Below are 15,867 nucleotides of genomic sequence, written 5' to 3'. Positions count from 1 at the left end.
CCAGCCTCTTTAGGAGACCCTATCTTAAAACAAACAAACAAACAAACAAACAAAAACAACTATGGCTGTGCTAGATCAGTGGTATAGCGCTTACCTCACATGCAGAATCTTATATTCCATACCCTGCACCACAAAAATAAATAAAATAATAAGTACTTAGAGGAATTGTACAGAAATGCAAATAGCATAAGTGTGGAAAGGATGGACCATTTGAAATTTTAGATAATTCATATTGCTATCTACTTCTGTAAATTTGGGCAAGTAATTTGCATGATTTTTTATTTCCTCACCTATAACATGGCAGATAATGGCACAGGAGACTTCAGTGAGGGTGAAATGATGTGTGTATAAAAAGCACCCCAGTGTTTACCATGAAGGGAAGGCTCAGCTGACACCACCTTCTCACTTCCTGGGTCCTCCCCAGGCTGTCTCCAATGGAGAAACAGCCCATGTGTCCAATAGTAGCAGATTGGCTTACAAATTATATGAAATGGCATTCAAGGTCATGCTTTTTAGTCTACAAGGCCAGTAAGCAAAAATTATGTGTGGCTGGGCTCAGAGGTGCACACCTGTAATCCCAACAGCTTGGAAGGCTGAGGCAGGAGGAACACAGGCTGGCCTCAGTGACTTAGCAAGACCCTAAGCATTTAGTGAGTGACACTGTCTCAAAATAAAAAGTAAAAAGTGCTGGGTGTTGCTCAGTGGTAAAGCACCCCTAGGTTCAATTCCCAGTAACTCACCCCCCCAAAAATAAATTATGGATGAGAAAAGGAAAGTTTGTCCTTTATCTTATGTCCCAGGGTGGAGCCATTTGCATGTGTGCAGGATCAGCAAATGTTCTACTACCAAGTTATTCTTCCAGCCTCTGTGTGTACATTTTTTTTTATGAAGGGCATTGTAATTAAACCCATAGTTTGCTAAGCTCTAAAGATAACAATAAGCATGAGTCTCCACACACTTCACCCCACACCATCACAGAGAGGTTGGGATACCCATTTGCCTGACTGTTCAGCCTGGAGGGAGGTCAGGGTACTTGCTTATAGATCATGCTCACAGAGTAACACAAGAATCCTTCCTTGCCCTTTAGCTTTTTCTGGTTTCTGGGCATACAGGGTGTCCCTTGGTTAGTGGAGCTATAACTCAAGCTACCCCACCTCAACATAGTCTTGTGGATCTTTCAAGGACACCAGTGATTGCCTTAAGGACAATTAATCTAGTATGACTTCATCTCAATTAACTTAATCACACCACTTTTCAATGTCAAATTGAGATTCCAAGCGACTTGGGGGTGGGAGGAAGGATGCTATTTAATCTAAAACCACCCACCCTTTCAGCTTTCACAGAGGATGACTACAGATGTGTGAAGGGTGGCTTTGTCAACCTTTTATCACCTCCCACAGCCTGTAGGGACACAAACCATTCTCTTATTCAAATCATTCAGCGGGGAGACTGAGGCAGGAGACTCACAAACTGAGGACAATTTCAGCAACTTAGAAGACCTTGTCTTAAAAAGTGTTGGAGGTGTAGCTCAGTGCAGAGAATCCCATAATCAAATCCATAGTATTGGAGGGGGAGCAATCACGCCCGCATTTTGAGAACCTGGGCACACCATTGGACTTTACAAATTTGTCCAAATGGTCTTTTAGACATGAGAAGATGATCCTGGATCATCTGCATAGGTCCTAAATGCAGTTGCAAGTATCCTTATGAGAGGGACAGAGTTACTGCCTCTGAAAAGAATAGCCTTGGGGTGACAAGAGTGAAAACAGCAGTAACTTGGCACCTGAAGAAAAGCCAAGGGATTCTAGCAGCCACCAGAAGCTGGCAGAAAGTCTCCCTGAAGCCTGTAATGGTGATTTCAGTCAAATGATAGTGATGGTGCACTTCTGGCCCCCAAACCTGAGATTCCATTTTTATTTTCAATTTTATTAATTTCTTTAGGACCATAGAAACCTAAACATCTAGTTAACAATGTCACACTTGTTATTGAAGATGTTACTATGGGAAATCAGGCTGAGTAGTATGCAGGACATTATTTTTTGCAACTTCCTGTAAGAAATATTTTAAAACTGTGTGTGAATTCTATAAAGATGTCAGGGCAAAATTGTGAGAGTGGAAAGATAATGGTGCAACTCTGACTAAGGGGCCCATCTTCCCAACTGCCTACTCGAACCAAATGCCTTAACCCTCTGTGATTTCTCATTTTCTAAGATCTGCATCAGGAGTGGGGTGCAACTCAATGCTAGAGGGCTTTTCTCGCATGGGCAAGATCCTGATTCAACCACCAGTACTGCAAAAAATAAAAGCACAAGTATCGAAAACACAGGGAAGAGAGTTGATCTGTATGGAGTTTGGCAGTAAAATTCAAAAACTACATACAGTAGGGACAAAGTATGTTGGAAAAGGTAAAACATTTAATAGCAAAATGAGTATATTCAAATGGAAAAAGCAGATTCACTGATACATGATAAGATTATGAAATATCCTTCCCCATACATTTAGCAGTTTCATTTTTTCTTTTCTACTTTATCCTGCCACCTTACCCCTGCACATTTCTATTACTTTCCCCATCTGTTCCATGGACAGATTCCTTCCTCCGAGCTCAGTAGTACAAAATCTTCACCCTAGGTAAACTACAATGCCTATCATTAAATTTTTGAAATATGCACTTTAACCTTCCTAACATCTGGGTAAGACCACTCCTTTCACCTCATTCCCAGTTAGCTCCTACTCTTCTGGACAGACATGATGTTGTATTCGTCAATTTTCTAGATCTATGTTGGGGTGAGGAGAGTGTAAGTTGCAGCCACCTATTTTGTTTTCTCCAATAATTCTTTCAAAGTGGGTACACAAGAAATGAACTTCTAAATTCTTCCATATCAAAAAATATCTTTGTTTGACCCTGGAAATCAAATGCCAATTTGGCTGGATACAGGATTCTATGGCGAAAGCCTTTCTGTAGGTGTTTTCTTTTTTCTCTCTAGAAGCCTTTTGGATTTTCTCTTTATCACTACAATTCAAAAACTTCACCAAGATGTGTCTCGGAGTCAGTCTGTTTTTGTCAATCACACTGGGGATTTGGTGTGCCCTCACTATCCCAAGACTAGAATCCCAAAGTTCTGGAAAACCTTCTTCAATTACTTCCTGAAGTATGTCCTCTGCTTCATTCTCTTCACTCTCTTTTTCTGGGAATCCTATCAAACAGAGGTTGGCCCTTCTGAATCGATCCTCCCTCTCCCTTAGTGTTTAATTGTTATCTGATAGGCCAAAATATCTATGAAATCCTCAGAGAATTGTGCCATTTCCTCATCTATATTGCAAAGTCTTTCTTCAAAGATGTCTATTTTACTCCTCAGATCATCTATTGATTTCTTAGTTCCCAGGATATCTGGAAGGCATTTTTTAATTTTTCCAATCTCTTCTCCCATCTCTCTGAGGACACCCATCACAGTTGTTCTAAAGTTTTTTTCCTTTTCCTGGATTAGGTCTGCCTCTTTGGATGTTTGTGTTTGAAGAGTCTTCAGCATAGAAAACCCTCCTACTTCCTCTTCCTCCTCTTTCTCAGAATTCCGTACCTTACTGAACACCATAATCTCTTCATCAGCTCCCATCTTTCCCATCACACTTGTCGCAGGAACAAGGCTACAGGTTGAGTCCCGTTTCTCACATAATATTGAGTCATCTTCGCCCTCCTCCTCCTCCTCCCACCACTCCTCCTCCTCCTCCCACCACTCCTCCTCCTCTTCCATGGCACAGGCCCCTTCTTCCTCTTCTGCCCTCACATAAAAGATGTCTTCCTTGTGGGTCTCTGAGTCTTCTCCTGTCACCTCAAAGGTAGGGATTCCTTTATCCTTCCACTCTGAAAACTCTTCCTCCCGAGTCTGTAAGTTCTTCACTTCGGGCCTAGCAACTTTTACCTCTTCGGTGAATAAGAAATGCAAGCCATCACTTGCTGTACCTCCAGCTTCATGTTTTGAATTCACTAGAGCGTTACCCTGAAAGTTTAAAAAAAAAACACATTTTTTTTTTTTTAAATTGTATGTCTCTTACAGAATTAAAAATTTTCACTTAACTCTAAATTTCATATGACTACCACTTTGACAATGAGCAAGTACTGGGAGAACTACTTCAATATTTTCTTTTTTTTTTTGTGGTGCTGGGGATCAAACCTGGGGCCTTGAAGTAATTACATGTTTGTGAAGGCCTAGTCCCCAAGCAAGGCAAGTGTCTATGATTATTCCAACACACTCATAGCTACTTTAGTAATACTCACAACAAATTTTCTAGATGTCTTTATGCCTACCTTGGTCCTTCTACATTCCTATCCCTTGATGCTTTTTTACTATTTTCATCACTTGTCTGTTTATTGCAATAAGTCCTTGTAACCAGGCACAGTGGTGTTTGCCTATAATCCTAGCAGCTCATGAGACTGAGGCAGGAGGATGTAAGTTCAAAACCAGCCTCAGCAAAAGCTGAGGCCTAAGAAACTCATGGAGAAGCTGCCTCTAAATAAAATACAAAAAAGGGCTGGGGATGTGGCTCAGTTGTGGAGCACTCACCTGGCAGGTGTGAGACACTGTGTTTGATCCTCAGCACCACACACACAAAGAATTTAAAAACTTTAAGACAAAAACAGGGGTGGGATGTAATTTGGTGGTAAAGTACCCCTGGGCTCAGTTCTCATCACCCCAAATAAGTAAATGTAAATAAAAATTGTAAAGAAATGTCAAAGTAATTATTTTTAATGTCATGCTTTTTCTTTAATGGGATTCTTTCATAAATACTGATTTTCCAGGCTGGGGATACAGCTCAGTTGGTAGAGTGCTAACCTCACCTGTGCAAGGCCCTGGGTTCAGAGCCCAGCACCAAAAAAAACAAAAACAAAAAAACCCCACAATATTAATTTTCTCCAGAATAACTGCACCAACTACTACTTCTGCTTTGCACATAACTTGACATATTAATATACTTACCCCTTTTACGAAGAGCCCATATCCTCCTCCATGATTTGTTTTTTCCTTCTGTTGGAGCATATGGTTCAGTAATTCCCTTATGACAGGTTTTTGGCTGGTAAATTGTTGTAAACTTTGCAGGTCTGAAAATGTCTTCATCTCATCATCATATTTAAATGCTAATTTGACCTCACACAGAAACTCAGGGCCAAAGCCATTTTCTCTCAAAATGTTGAAGATGTCGCCCCACTGCTTACTGACTTCCAAGGTGGCTGATGCCAGAGGGTCTGCAGCCAGGGTGAGCACGGCTCCTTCATCCATCAGAGTTTCTTCTTCTCTTGATGCTTTGATGGTCTTCTCTTTGTTACTGAAACTCTGTAACCCTAAATCTTTCTCTTCCTGCCACACTTCCCTGCTACCACAGTGCTCTTTATCTTTTGTTTCAGATATCTCACTTTTTACTAGCATTTCCTTTAGGTCATTTTTCAGGGTTTCCCTCATCTCAAAAAACATCAGGTCCTGCATTTCCAAGAAGACCTTAAATTTCTCCACAATAGTTGTTGATATATAATCTTTATACTTGAAATCTAACATCCGAGGTATCTCCTCATCACTATCTCTTAGATAATTTCTTTTGACACACTTGGTTTGTTCCTGTTCCTTTGCAAATCTAGACATTTTTGACTGTACAGTTGACAGGGTGTCTATATTGTCCAGATCGTATTGTTTTCCCTTTTGAAGAGTAATTTTAGTTCTTGCACACTGGTTAGGCTCCAGGAATCTAAAATTCTTTAAAAACTCTCATCTGAAATATAGAGAAATGGAAAATTATTTACCAATGAATCTCACTGAGAAACTCAGTAATATGAACTTCATTAACTATGTGTACTCCATAAAAATTAGTAGAGGGCAACTAATGAGATTGGCATATGAACACTAAAATGAGAAAAGTCAGTATTCACAATTTGTGCATGATCATTAAAACCAATTGACACTCTGTGTGTGGTGGCATATATTATAATTTCAGTTACTCAGGAAGCTGGGGAACGTGAGGCTCCTCAGGAACTTGAAGATCACAAGTTTAAGGTCAGCCTGAGACATTTCACAAGATCCTGTCTCAAAAAAATATATATATATAAAGTGTGGGGGATGTAGCTCAGTGACACAGTACAGTGTAGCATACCCAAGGCCCTGGGTTCATTCCCCAGCACAGGATGAAAAACAGATGAGCCTGACAGCTGATAACTAAAACTAATGGAACTAGTTGATTTCCCATAGTATTAGTTTTTCAGTTCACATTCTGCATAACGAGCAAACAAATTAACTAAAACAAACATTTTTTTAACAAGGTACCATACCAACCTGGATGGAATCCTGCACAAAAGCAAGGAAGAGAAGTCTTTCTAATTACAGAGATTGGTAACATTAGGACCATTCCTCAAAAATCAGCTGACAAACTGTATGTGGTGGTGTCAACCTCAAATCTCAGCCACTTAGGAAGCTGAAGCAGGACGCTCATAAGTTCAAGGCCATTATAAAGGGATAGGATATTGGGGTTGTGGCTCAGTTATAGAGCACTAGATTAGCATGTGAGGCACTGACTTTGATCCTCAGCACCATGAAAAAATAAAGATATTGTGTCCACCTACCACTAAAATTTAAAAGTCAAAAAGAAAAAAATAGTGATACGGCTTAGTGGTTCTATGCCCTTGAGTTCAACCCAGAGCACCAAAAATAAATTTAAAAAATAAAATAAAAATTAAAAAATTAAAATTAGCTGTCAAGTCAATGAAGAATATTATTTTTCCAGAGTACAAATATTAAAATATCAATGCAGAAGTAAACCACACCCTTCTTCCCACCTCCTACACACCCATCTTTGCTTAAGGATCTTCAGTTAAATTGAATATACATATATATTCTTAGTTGTTCATAGAACTTTATTTATTTATATGTGATGCTCAGAATCAAACCCAGTGCCTCACACATGCTAGGCAAGTGCTCTACCACTGAACCACAGCCTCAGCCCCTCCCCTTTGGTTTTAATCATTATATACACTGTATTGTGCAAGTGCCTGACCTCAGCAACAGGCCACTCTGTTCCTGAATTGGCAGCTAACAGGCACAAGGGAGGAAAAGCTCAGAACAACTGGCTTGATTGACAGCAGATGCGTCCCTCCCTCTTCCTCTCTGTGGCCTGGTGGGTACTCAGGTCTTATCAGTCCAATTCACTGCCAACAATCCCCAAGCTGTTCAAAAACCATATCCTTGGGCTGGGGAAATAGCTAAGTTGGTAGAGTGCTTGCCTAGCATGCACACAGCCCTGAAAAAACACACCACCTTGCAGGGGTTCAGTGGTTCTTGGAATGGAGATCAGGGTAAATTATCAAAAGTAGTAGGAATTAACTAGGTATGTAGCCCTTCATGCCTGTGATCCCATCTGCTAGGGAGGTTGAGGTGGGATGAATATTTGAACCCACAGGTTCCACAAAAACCTGGGCAACACAGACCTCCTATTGCATAGTTACTAAGAAAATTAGCTTAAAAATAAAGCTCAGTTTTTCAGTTCCTTAGGTCTATAATGCTAACCCACACCTCCGGCCTCGGCTTCACTCAGGTCTATAATGCTAACCAGAAATTTTGCTCAACCTGTTTTACCTTGCTTTCCTATGGACTCTCCACCCAGAGTGCCTGTGGGTTGAATTCAGAGTAGCTAGGATCTTGAGTGGGAAATTGATCACTGATCACATTTATTTTCATTAATTAAACTAGAATTTATATTTAATCATTATAAACTTGGTATCTAAACTGAGTTTTTATAGGTGGACAGAATATCTTTATGTGGTGCTAAGGTCTAAGGATTGAACTCAGTGCCTCAAGAAAGCCAGGCGAGCTCTCTCCCTCTGAGCCACAATCCCAGCCCCAAGCTAAACTCCTTTTATTTATTTTGGCAAGGAGGTTGGCATTGATCCTTGGGGGAGAGCTCATCCTCAGTGCCCCCCTCCTAACCTTTTTTTTTGGTACCAAGGGATTGAATTCAGGGGCACTAGACAGCTGAGTGACATCCCCAGCACTATTTTGTATTTGATTTAGAGACAGGGTCTCACCCAGTTGCTTAATGCCTCACCTTTGCTGAGGCTGGCTTTGAACTTACCATTCTCCTGTCTCAGCTTCCCCAGATGCTGGAATTACAGGCTTGCGCCACTGCCACTAGCCCCTTTTCATTTTTTGAGAGAGGATCAAACTAAATGTCTGAGGCTAGCCTCAAACTTTTGATTCCCTGGCTTCAGCCTTCCAAATCGCAGGGATTACAGTGTGTGCCATGGAGCTAGGCACTAAAGTTCTAATCTAGAACTCCTGAGACTGTAAAGGGTCACTTCACCTGATTCACTCTAAGATACCCTTCCCCCACCATGGACTCCCCTAACCCTGCAGACCTGCCCGCCACTGTCCAGTTCTCAAACCCTTGGCCAGGCCTCAGCTACTCACCCACTTGGGTGCCTCTGCCAGGAACAGACCAGTTTCACAGAGCAGATGTGGTGTACACAATGTGTGCAGCAGTCTCTACCTAGAAGTCAAGTCCATGATATTGAAGTCAAGATTTAAGTTTGACTGTGCAGTAAATCACCATCTTATCAACAAGGAAAAGAGCAGTTATTTGTCTACTTATGTTTCCTTAAAAAGACAGGAGCCTTTCACCGTGTCACATGCCTTTAATCCCAGAGGCATAGAAGACTGAGGCAGGAGGATGGAGAGTTCAAAGCCAGCCTCAGCAATAGGGAGGTGCTAAGCAGCTCAGGGAAACCCTGTCTCTAAATAAAATATAAAACAGGTTGGGGATAGTCAGGTGCTCCTCGGTTCAATTCTCAGTGGAAAAAAAAAAAAAAAAAGAGTTCAAGTTCCCCCGTGGGCAATGGAGAAGATGGAAAACCAGGCGCCTGCTCCACAGCTCTGGCTATCACACTGCTCCTGAAAAAGACACTATTAAGTTCTCACCCCCCACCACACCAACTTTTTACAGATAGGACCTCTATAGACCTGTTCACATGCTTCATTTTCTTCCTGCTAGTTAACTACCCCCACTTTGAAATTAGAGATTTAAAAAATGCTGTTTCCTAGCACCCCACAACCCATAGGGAACGAAGCAAGGCAAGAGGCAAGAGGGCCCAACTGCAGGGTCTGCTCATGGGCCAGGCTTACCTGGGAGGAGATGACTACAGCAGTGATGCGCAGTGAACAAAGGTTGGAGACTGTCTCAGCCAAGGCTATTTCACTCCTCACCTCTTCCTTGGCTCCTCCCCTCCTGAGGATTTTGAGATTTTAGGTCCAACCCCCTCTTGACCTGCATTCCTCCCCTCCCTGGAATCCCATCCCAGCCAAGGCCCCTCCCTAGAGTCTCTCCCTAAGCCTGCCACTGAGATCTCCACCCCACCTATCCTGGCTGCAGACATGTGTCTCTGCAAAGGTACCTGTTCACGTGGCTGCACGCCTATAGTCCAAGCGACTCTGGAGGCTGAGGCAGGAAGATGATGAGTTTTAGGCCAGCCTAGGGATTTAGTGAGACCCTGTCTCAAAATAAATAAATAGATAGATACATAGATAAGTAAATAAATAAATGGGCCAGGGGATGCAGCTCAGTGGTAAAGTGCCCCTTGGGTCAATCTCCGGTATCAATGAATTAAAAATAATAATTTAAAAAAGCACCTCCCAATGCCTAACTGCTCAGCTCACTCAGGATTTCTATCTTCTTTAATCCCACAGTTCATCCATTCCTATATCCACTTCCATCCCTCTCCTGTGCACCAACTCTGTGCAAGCTCATCTTCCCTTGATCACTGAAATAACCCCCAACCTGTCTGGCTCCCCTCAGCCCTTCTACAAAGATTAAGGCACCCTCTCAGCTTTAATCAGTCTGTTTATGGTGCACCTCCCATAGAGCCAGCTGGCTGGGGTGTAGGCTGCCTTTGGGGTGATGGCTCCTTAGAGCAGAGATCTTCAAATTGCAGTGTGCTGTCTATGGGACACACTGACCCCTCCAGAAGGAAAGGGCCTGAATAACTTTGTAACAGGGGTTCACTTGGTGCTTTGACTATATCCCTTATGGCTTTGAAACAATTTTTCTTTTCCCCAGTCTTCATCTCCGTGATCTTCTCCTCCCTGATCTTCTTTTCCCTAAACTTCTTCCTGATGTTCTCACCCCTGATCTTCTTTTCCTTGAACTTCTCTGATCTTCTCTTCCCTAACCTCTCACTTCCTTCATGATCTCTCTTCCCTAATCTCCTTTTCTCTGAATCCCCTCTGTAAAAGTCTCTTGTTCCTTCTGATGGGCAGAAGCACAGCCTTTGGGACAGCAGCCCCCTGTGTTTCTCCTTTGCTGGTAAAGCAATCAACCTTCTTTTTTCTTTTTCTCAAAACTGTGTCTTTGTTATTGGATTGGCATCAACGGGGACAAGGAGTGAGCTTTTGGCAACAGATTTTTGAATATTTTGTCCATTGAAATATTTTGTTTTGCCAGGCACAGTGACACAAGTCTGTAATTCCAGTGGCTCAGGAAGGTCAATATTTCTAGGCCAGCTGGGCCTGGTGGAACATGACCTGTAATTCCAGTGGCTAAGAAGGCTGACACAGGAGGACCAAGATTTCCAAGCCAGCCTCAGCAATAGCGAGGCCCTAAGCAATTTTGTGAGACCCTTTCTCTAAATAAAATACAAAAATGTCTAGAGATGGAGCTCAGTGTTTGAATGCCCCTAGGTCCAATCCCAAGTACCAAAAACAACAGCAGCAACAACAACAACAACAACAAAACAGGAAATGCTTTGGTTTGGTATATATTGCATCCCTAGGAAGAGTCCAGGGTTTCCCCCTCTTATGTTTTCCTTTTGCTTCTTCATGTTTCCCCTGAAATTATCAGTACAGTGAAGCCAACCTGACAGAATGGGAACACATTATTCTGTTTTTCTAGATCTTTGAGTTGCACATCAAGTCTGGAGCTGAGGATTCCCCAACTGTTTATCCTGCTTGTGAATTCACAATTTTCCCAGCTCTGTGGTCATCAGTGATTTCAAATTCCTTGATGCTATACCTCATCATCACAGAAACCAGGCAACAACCTCTGATCAAGCCCAAAAAGAACCTGATGTTGGGACCTGGAGGTGCAGCTCACTGCTAGAGCATATGCTTAGCATGTACAAGGCCCTGAATTCATCCAAGCAACAAAATGGGAATAACTAACTAACTAACTAACTAAATAAATAAATAAATAAATAAATAAATTTTTTAGAAAATTAAAAACAGAATGGGGGTGTGGCTCAGAGGGAGTGTTCTTGCCTGTCACATGAAAGGCCCTGGGTTCGATCCTCAGCAACACATAAAAATCAATAAATAAAATAAAGAATTGTGTCCAACTACAACTAAGAAAGAAACAAAAATCTGGTGTTTGCTTTTCGTCTTCGCATCATTGATTTTTTTTTTTTGGACTAGGTGTTGAACCCAAGGGTACTTTGGTACTTAACTATATCCTCAGTCTTTTTTATTTTTACTTTTTCTTTTGAGACAGGGTCCTCTCAAATTGCCTAGGCTGACCTCAAACTTGGGGCTCTCTCGCCTCTACCTTCTGAGATCCTGATGTGTCCAAATATTCGGCCCATGTCCCTGAAGATGATACACTTTTGAGAAAAAGGAAAAAAAGTTTGGTTGCTTTGGTAGCAAAAGACAAGCACAGAGGACTCTGGTCCTAGAGGATTCTGCCAATCAAGGGGAGCAGGGGACTTTTAAAGTGGTGATTCAGGTGCTGGGGTTGGGGCTCAGTGGTAGAGTGCTCACCTATCATGTGTGAGGCACTGGGTTCCATCCTCAGCACCACATAAGAATAAATAAATAAAATAAAGATGTTGTTTCTGTCAGGTTGGTGGCAGTGACTTAGAACAAAGCAGCAGGCTCAGGAAAGAAACAATCAGGTGACCAGGGAAACTCCTGTCAATCAATGGGACCCCTGGCCAATCCTGGAACATAGCCAGCTCCCCCAACCAACTCAAATGGGACAAAGGACACTAAAACCACCTTTTCCTGTCCCAATCCCTTCCCTTCCTGCTGTAAGCCCCATAAAAGTCCAGTCTGGTCAAGCTCCCATGCGGTTTCTCCTCAGACCCTTCTCCTGTCCACTCTGTGGGTCTGATCGAGTTTCCCCTGGGAGTGATATCTTGAATAAAGCCTTGTTCAGTGGCCTTTTAAAATCTGCCAACTTTGATAGCTGCTTGGCTTGCCTGATGTCACAGTGTCCATCTACAACTGAAAAAAAGATTAAAAAAAGAGAAGAGGTGATTCAAAGTGTACATTCCAAGTCTTCTGTCTCGAATTGTAATCCACTAAAATTTGGGAGATAGTAATTTCTGAGATCTTCTGTTGCCATCCCCAAAGTCTGGATTGCTTTGTTCCTGTGGTGGGTGTGTGCTCAAGGACAGAAAACTGTCCAGGAATCCTGTTTCTCTGAGAATAGGGAGGGGGATGAGATTAGGGAGGAGCAGGAAGAGAAAGAAAACATGTATGTCCATTTAAAAATACATCAATCAATAAAACCCAGTCACAGTGGCAAAGCAGCAAGGCTATATCCAAACCATCAATGGACCACTGTTACACCTGGATTACAGGTGTGAGTTACACACTGGCTCATTGATACTCTTAAAACCATCAGCCTGAGCAGGGCATGGAGGTGCACACCTATCATTCCAATAAGGCTTGGGAAGCTGAGGCAGGAGGATTGCAAGTTGCAGGCCAGTCTCAGCAATTTAGCAAGGCTCTAAGCCATTTAATGAAAACCTATCTCAAAATGAAAAGGAGTGGGGATGTGACTCAGTGGTTAAGCACCCTTAGGTATAGAACTCAGTGGTAAAGCACCTTGAATTCCATCCCCAGCACCACCAAAAAAAAAAAAGCAAAGAAAAGACTATCAGCTGGGACATTCATGAAAACCATTATTTAGGCTTGGAAGACAAAAAGTTGTTACTTTGTTTTATTTTTTATTTTTAGTTGGTAATGGACCTTTATTTTATTTATTTATATGTGGGGCTGAGAATCCATCCCAGTGTCCCACACATGCTAGGCAAGCACTCTACAATTGAGCCACAATGCCAGCCCCAAGTTGTTACTTTTTAATGGTAAGACAATATTTTAAAATTAACTACATTTGAGAACATTTAAAATATTCATGAATCAGAGCAATTCCATTTACAGTTTTGTTTTACATCTCAATAGGAAAGAATCAAAATTATTCTGGTCAAAATTAAATTATCAAAAATATAAGACTGGACTATTCTTGGGGGTACACACCTGTAATCCTAGCAGCTGGGGGGATGAGGCAGAAGGATCCTGAGTTAACGGCAGCCTCAACAAAAGTGAGGAGCTAAGCAACCCAGTGAGACCCTGTGTCTAAATATAATACAAAATAGGGCTGCGGATAGTGGCTTAGTGTTTCAGTGCCCCTGAGTTCAATCCCCAGTAGCCCGTGCCTCCAGCAAAACAAAAACAAAAACAAAAACAAAATTGAAGACTCTCAGGTGAGGTGGTGGAGGCTGCCTGTGATCTCAGCAACTGTGGAGGCTGAGGCAGGAAGATCATGAGTTCAAAGTCAGCTTGAGCAATTTAGCTAGGCCTTAAGCAACTTATTCAGATCCTGTCTCTAAAACAAAACAAAACTACCCCCTAGGACTCGTGCTCAATGGTAAAAACCTCATCTAGCATGGGGGAAGATGCCCCTGGTTCCATCCCTAACACCCAAACAAGCAGACAAGCCAACCTCAATTATCTGTCAACATACAAACTCCAATTATTTATCTGTTCTTTTCTTTCCTTCTTCTTTTTTTTTTTTTTTTTTTTTTTTTTTGTTGTTGTTGATGTGCTGAGCATTGAATCCAGGACCTCATGGCATGGTAGACAAAAGCTCTGACACTGAGCCTAACCCTTTTAAAATTTAATTTAAACTTTTTGCAGGACTGGAAATTTAACCCTGGGCCTCACATATGCTAGACAAGTAAGGGCTCTACTGCTGAGTGACATCCCCAGCCCACAGCTGAATATTTGGCATAAAGATCTTTGGCTGCAAGAAATGGCATTTGATTTGCTTCACATGTGGAAATGTCTGTTTGTGCTGGCATGGTTCTTGCATTTCTTTTGCTGTCATTTGTAGCAGAATTGCCTGAGATTTTATAACTGGATTTGCATGGAGAGGTGCCTCTCACTTCAATTTCAAGGAAAGCACATAACTGATTACTGTAGTAATAAACACACACACAGGTAAATCACTACTCAGGATTTTTGAGGCCAACAGGTTAAACCTGAAGAGTTTAGCCAAGATTTAGGATTAAAAGCCCTAAAGAGATTTATAGCATGAAGTGACCTGAGAGTTGGAGAACTGAGCCATCAACCAGATGTGGTGGCTGGTTCTAGCTTACATAATATCTTCACGAAGATTAGTACATTTTATTTATTTATTTGTAATATTTATTTATGTTTTAGTTGTAGTTGCACACAATACCTTTATTTATATGTGGAGCTCAGGATGGAACCCAGACCCTCACACATGCTAGGCAAGCTCTCTACCATTGAGCCATAACTCCAACCACAAGAAAAGTACATTTTATTTTATTGTATTTTTTTGAATGCATACTTTTTGTTTATATGATTTCAATTATGTGTTAAAAGAAAAAAATTAGTTGGAAATTTCTGCACATCATACACTACAGAAGCCCCAATCCACGGATCCCTGCCATTTCCATCAGGTATACAGGCAAACAGGCCTCCATCCCCAGAGTGAAGCAGGTGGCAACACTATCCCAGACCTTAAACGATACTACACAGCAATGGTAACAAGAACAGGATGGTATTGGCACCAAAACAGATTGGTAGATCAATGGTACAGAAGAGAGGACACAGAAATTACCCCACAAAACTACAATTATCTTATAGTTGACAAGGGTGCCAAGAACATGCATTGGAGAAAAGATAGGCTCTTCTACAAATGGTGCTGGGAAAACTGGAAATCCATATGCAACAAAATGACATTAAAGCCCTATCTCTCACCATGCACAAAACTCAACTCATAATAGATTGAGGACTTAGGAATACAACCAGAGACCCTATGTCTAATAGAAGAAAAAGTAGGCCCTAATCTCCTTCATATAGGATTAGGCCCCAACTTCCTTAATAAGACTCCTGTGGCACAAGAACAAAAATCAGGAAGCAATAAATGGGATGGACTGCTGGGTTTTTGTTCTCAGGACTAAAAGGCTCAGGGGTCACTCCAGGTCAACTGGCTAACTGGGCTGTGCAAAATAACCACACAGAAGATACAAATACCTTTTTCTTTGGGGTAACTGTGATGCCTCCTCTGACCTTAAGGGCCAGAAGGAAGAGAGAGAGAGAGAGCATAAGCTGATGCCTTTCATTGAGGAGAAGCTATTCAAATGAGGCAAGGGGTCAGGTTTCAGAGGGCTGAGTCTATCTTTTCATGTCCACTGTCAGCAGGTTGACTGACATCTGGGTAGGCCACACCCAGGGGCAAAGTAAGAGAAGGGGACACACCAGGCACTTCCATGGAAGATTCTATCCTAAACAGGGCAAGGGATTATATTACAAAGTAACAGGTGAGTGTAGCTTCATCCATGGGACTGTAGCAAGACACACCCATGCACTAGATATCATTCCTCCAACTCAGGAAGGGTGGTGATAGCTCTGCCACATTTCTTGACTAAGAACCTCAGTACCCAGCGGGGAGTGTGACTCAGTCACATGCAAGGTTGGTCTCCAACAATGGACTCAATCTAAAAAGTTTCTTCTCAGCAAAAGAAACAATCTGTGAGGGGAATAGACAGCCTACATCTTCGGAGCAAACCTTTACCCCTCATACATCAGATAGAGCACC

The sequence above is a fragment of the Marmota monax genome, unplaced genomic scaffold (assembly GCF_021218885.2).
Source record: "Marmota monax isolate L192 unplaced genomic scaffold, Marmota_monax_Labrador192_F-V1.1 WCK01_AAM20220418_F8-fsc00023, whole genome shotgun sequence".
Classification (NCBI taxonomy): domain Eukaryota; kingdom Metazoa; phylum Chordata; class Mammalia; order Rodentia; family Sciuridae; genus Marmota; species Marmota monax.
Note: the sequence above shows the minus strand (reverse complement) of the source record.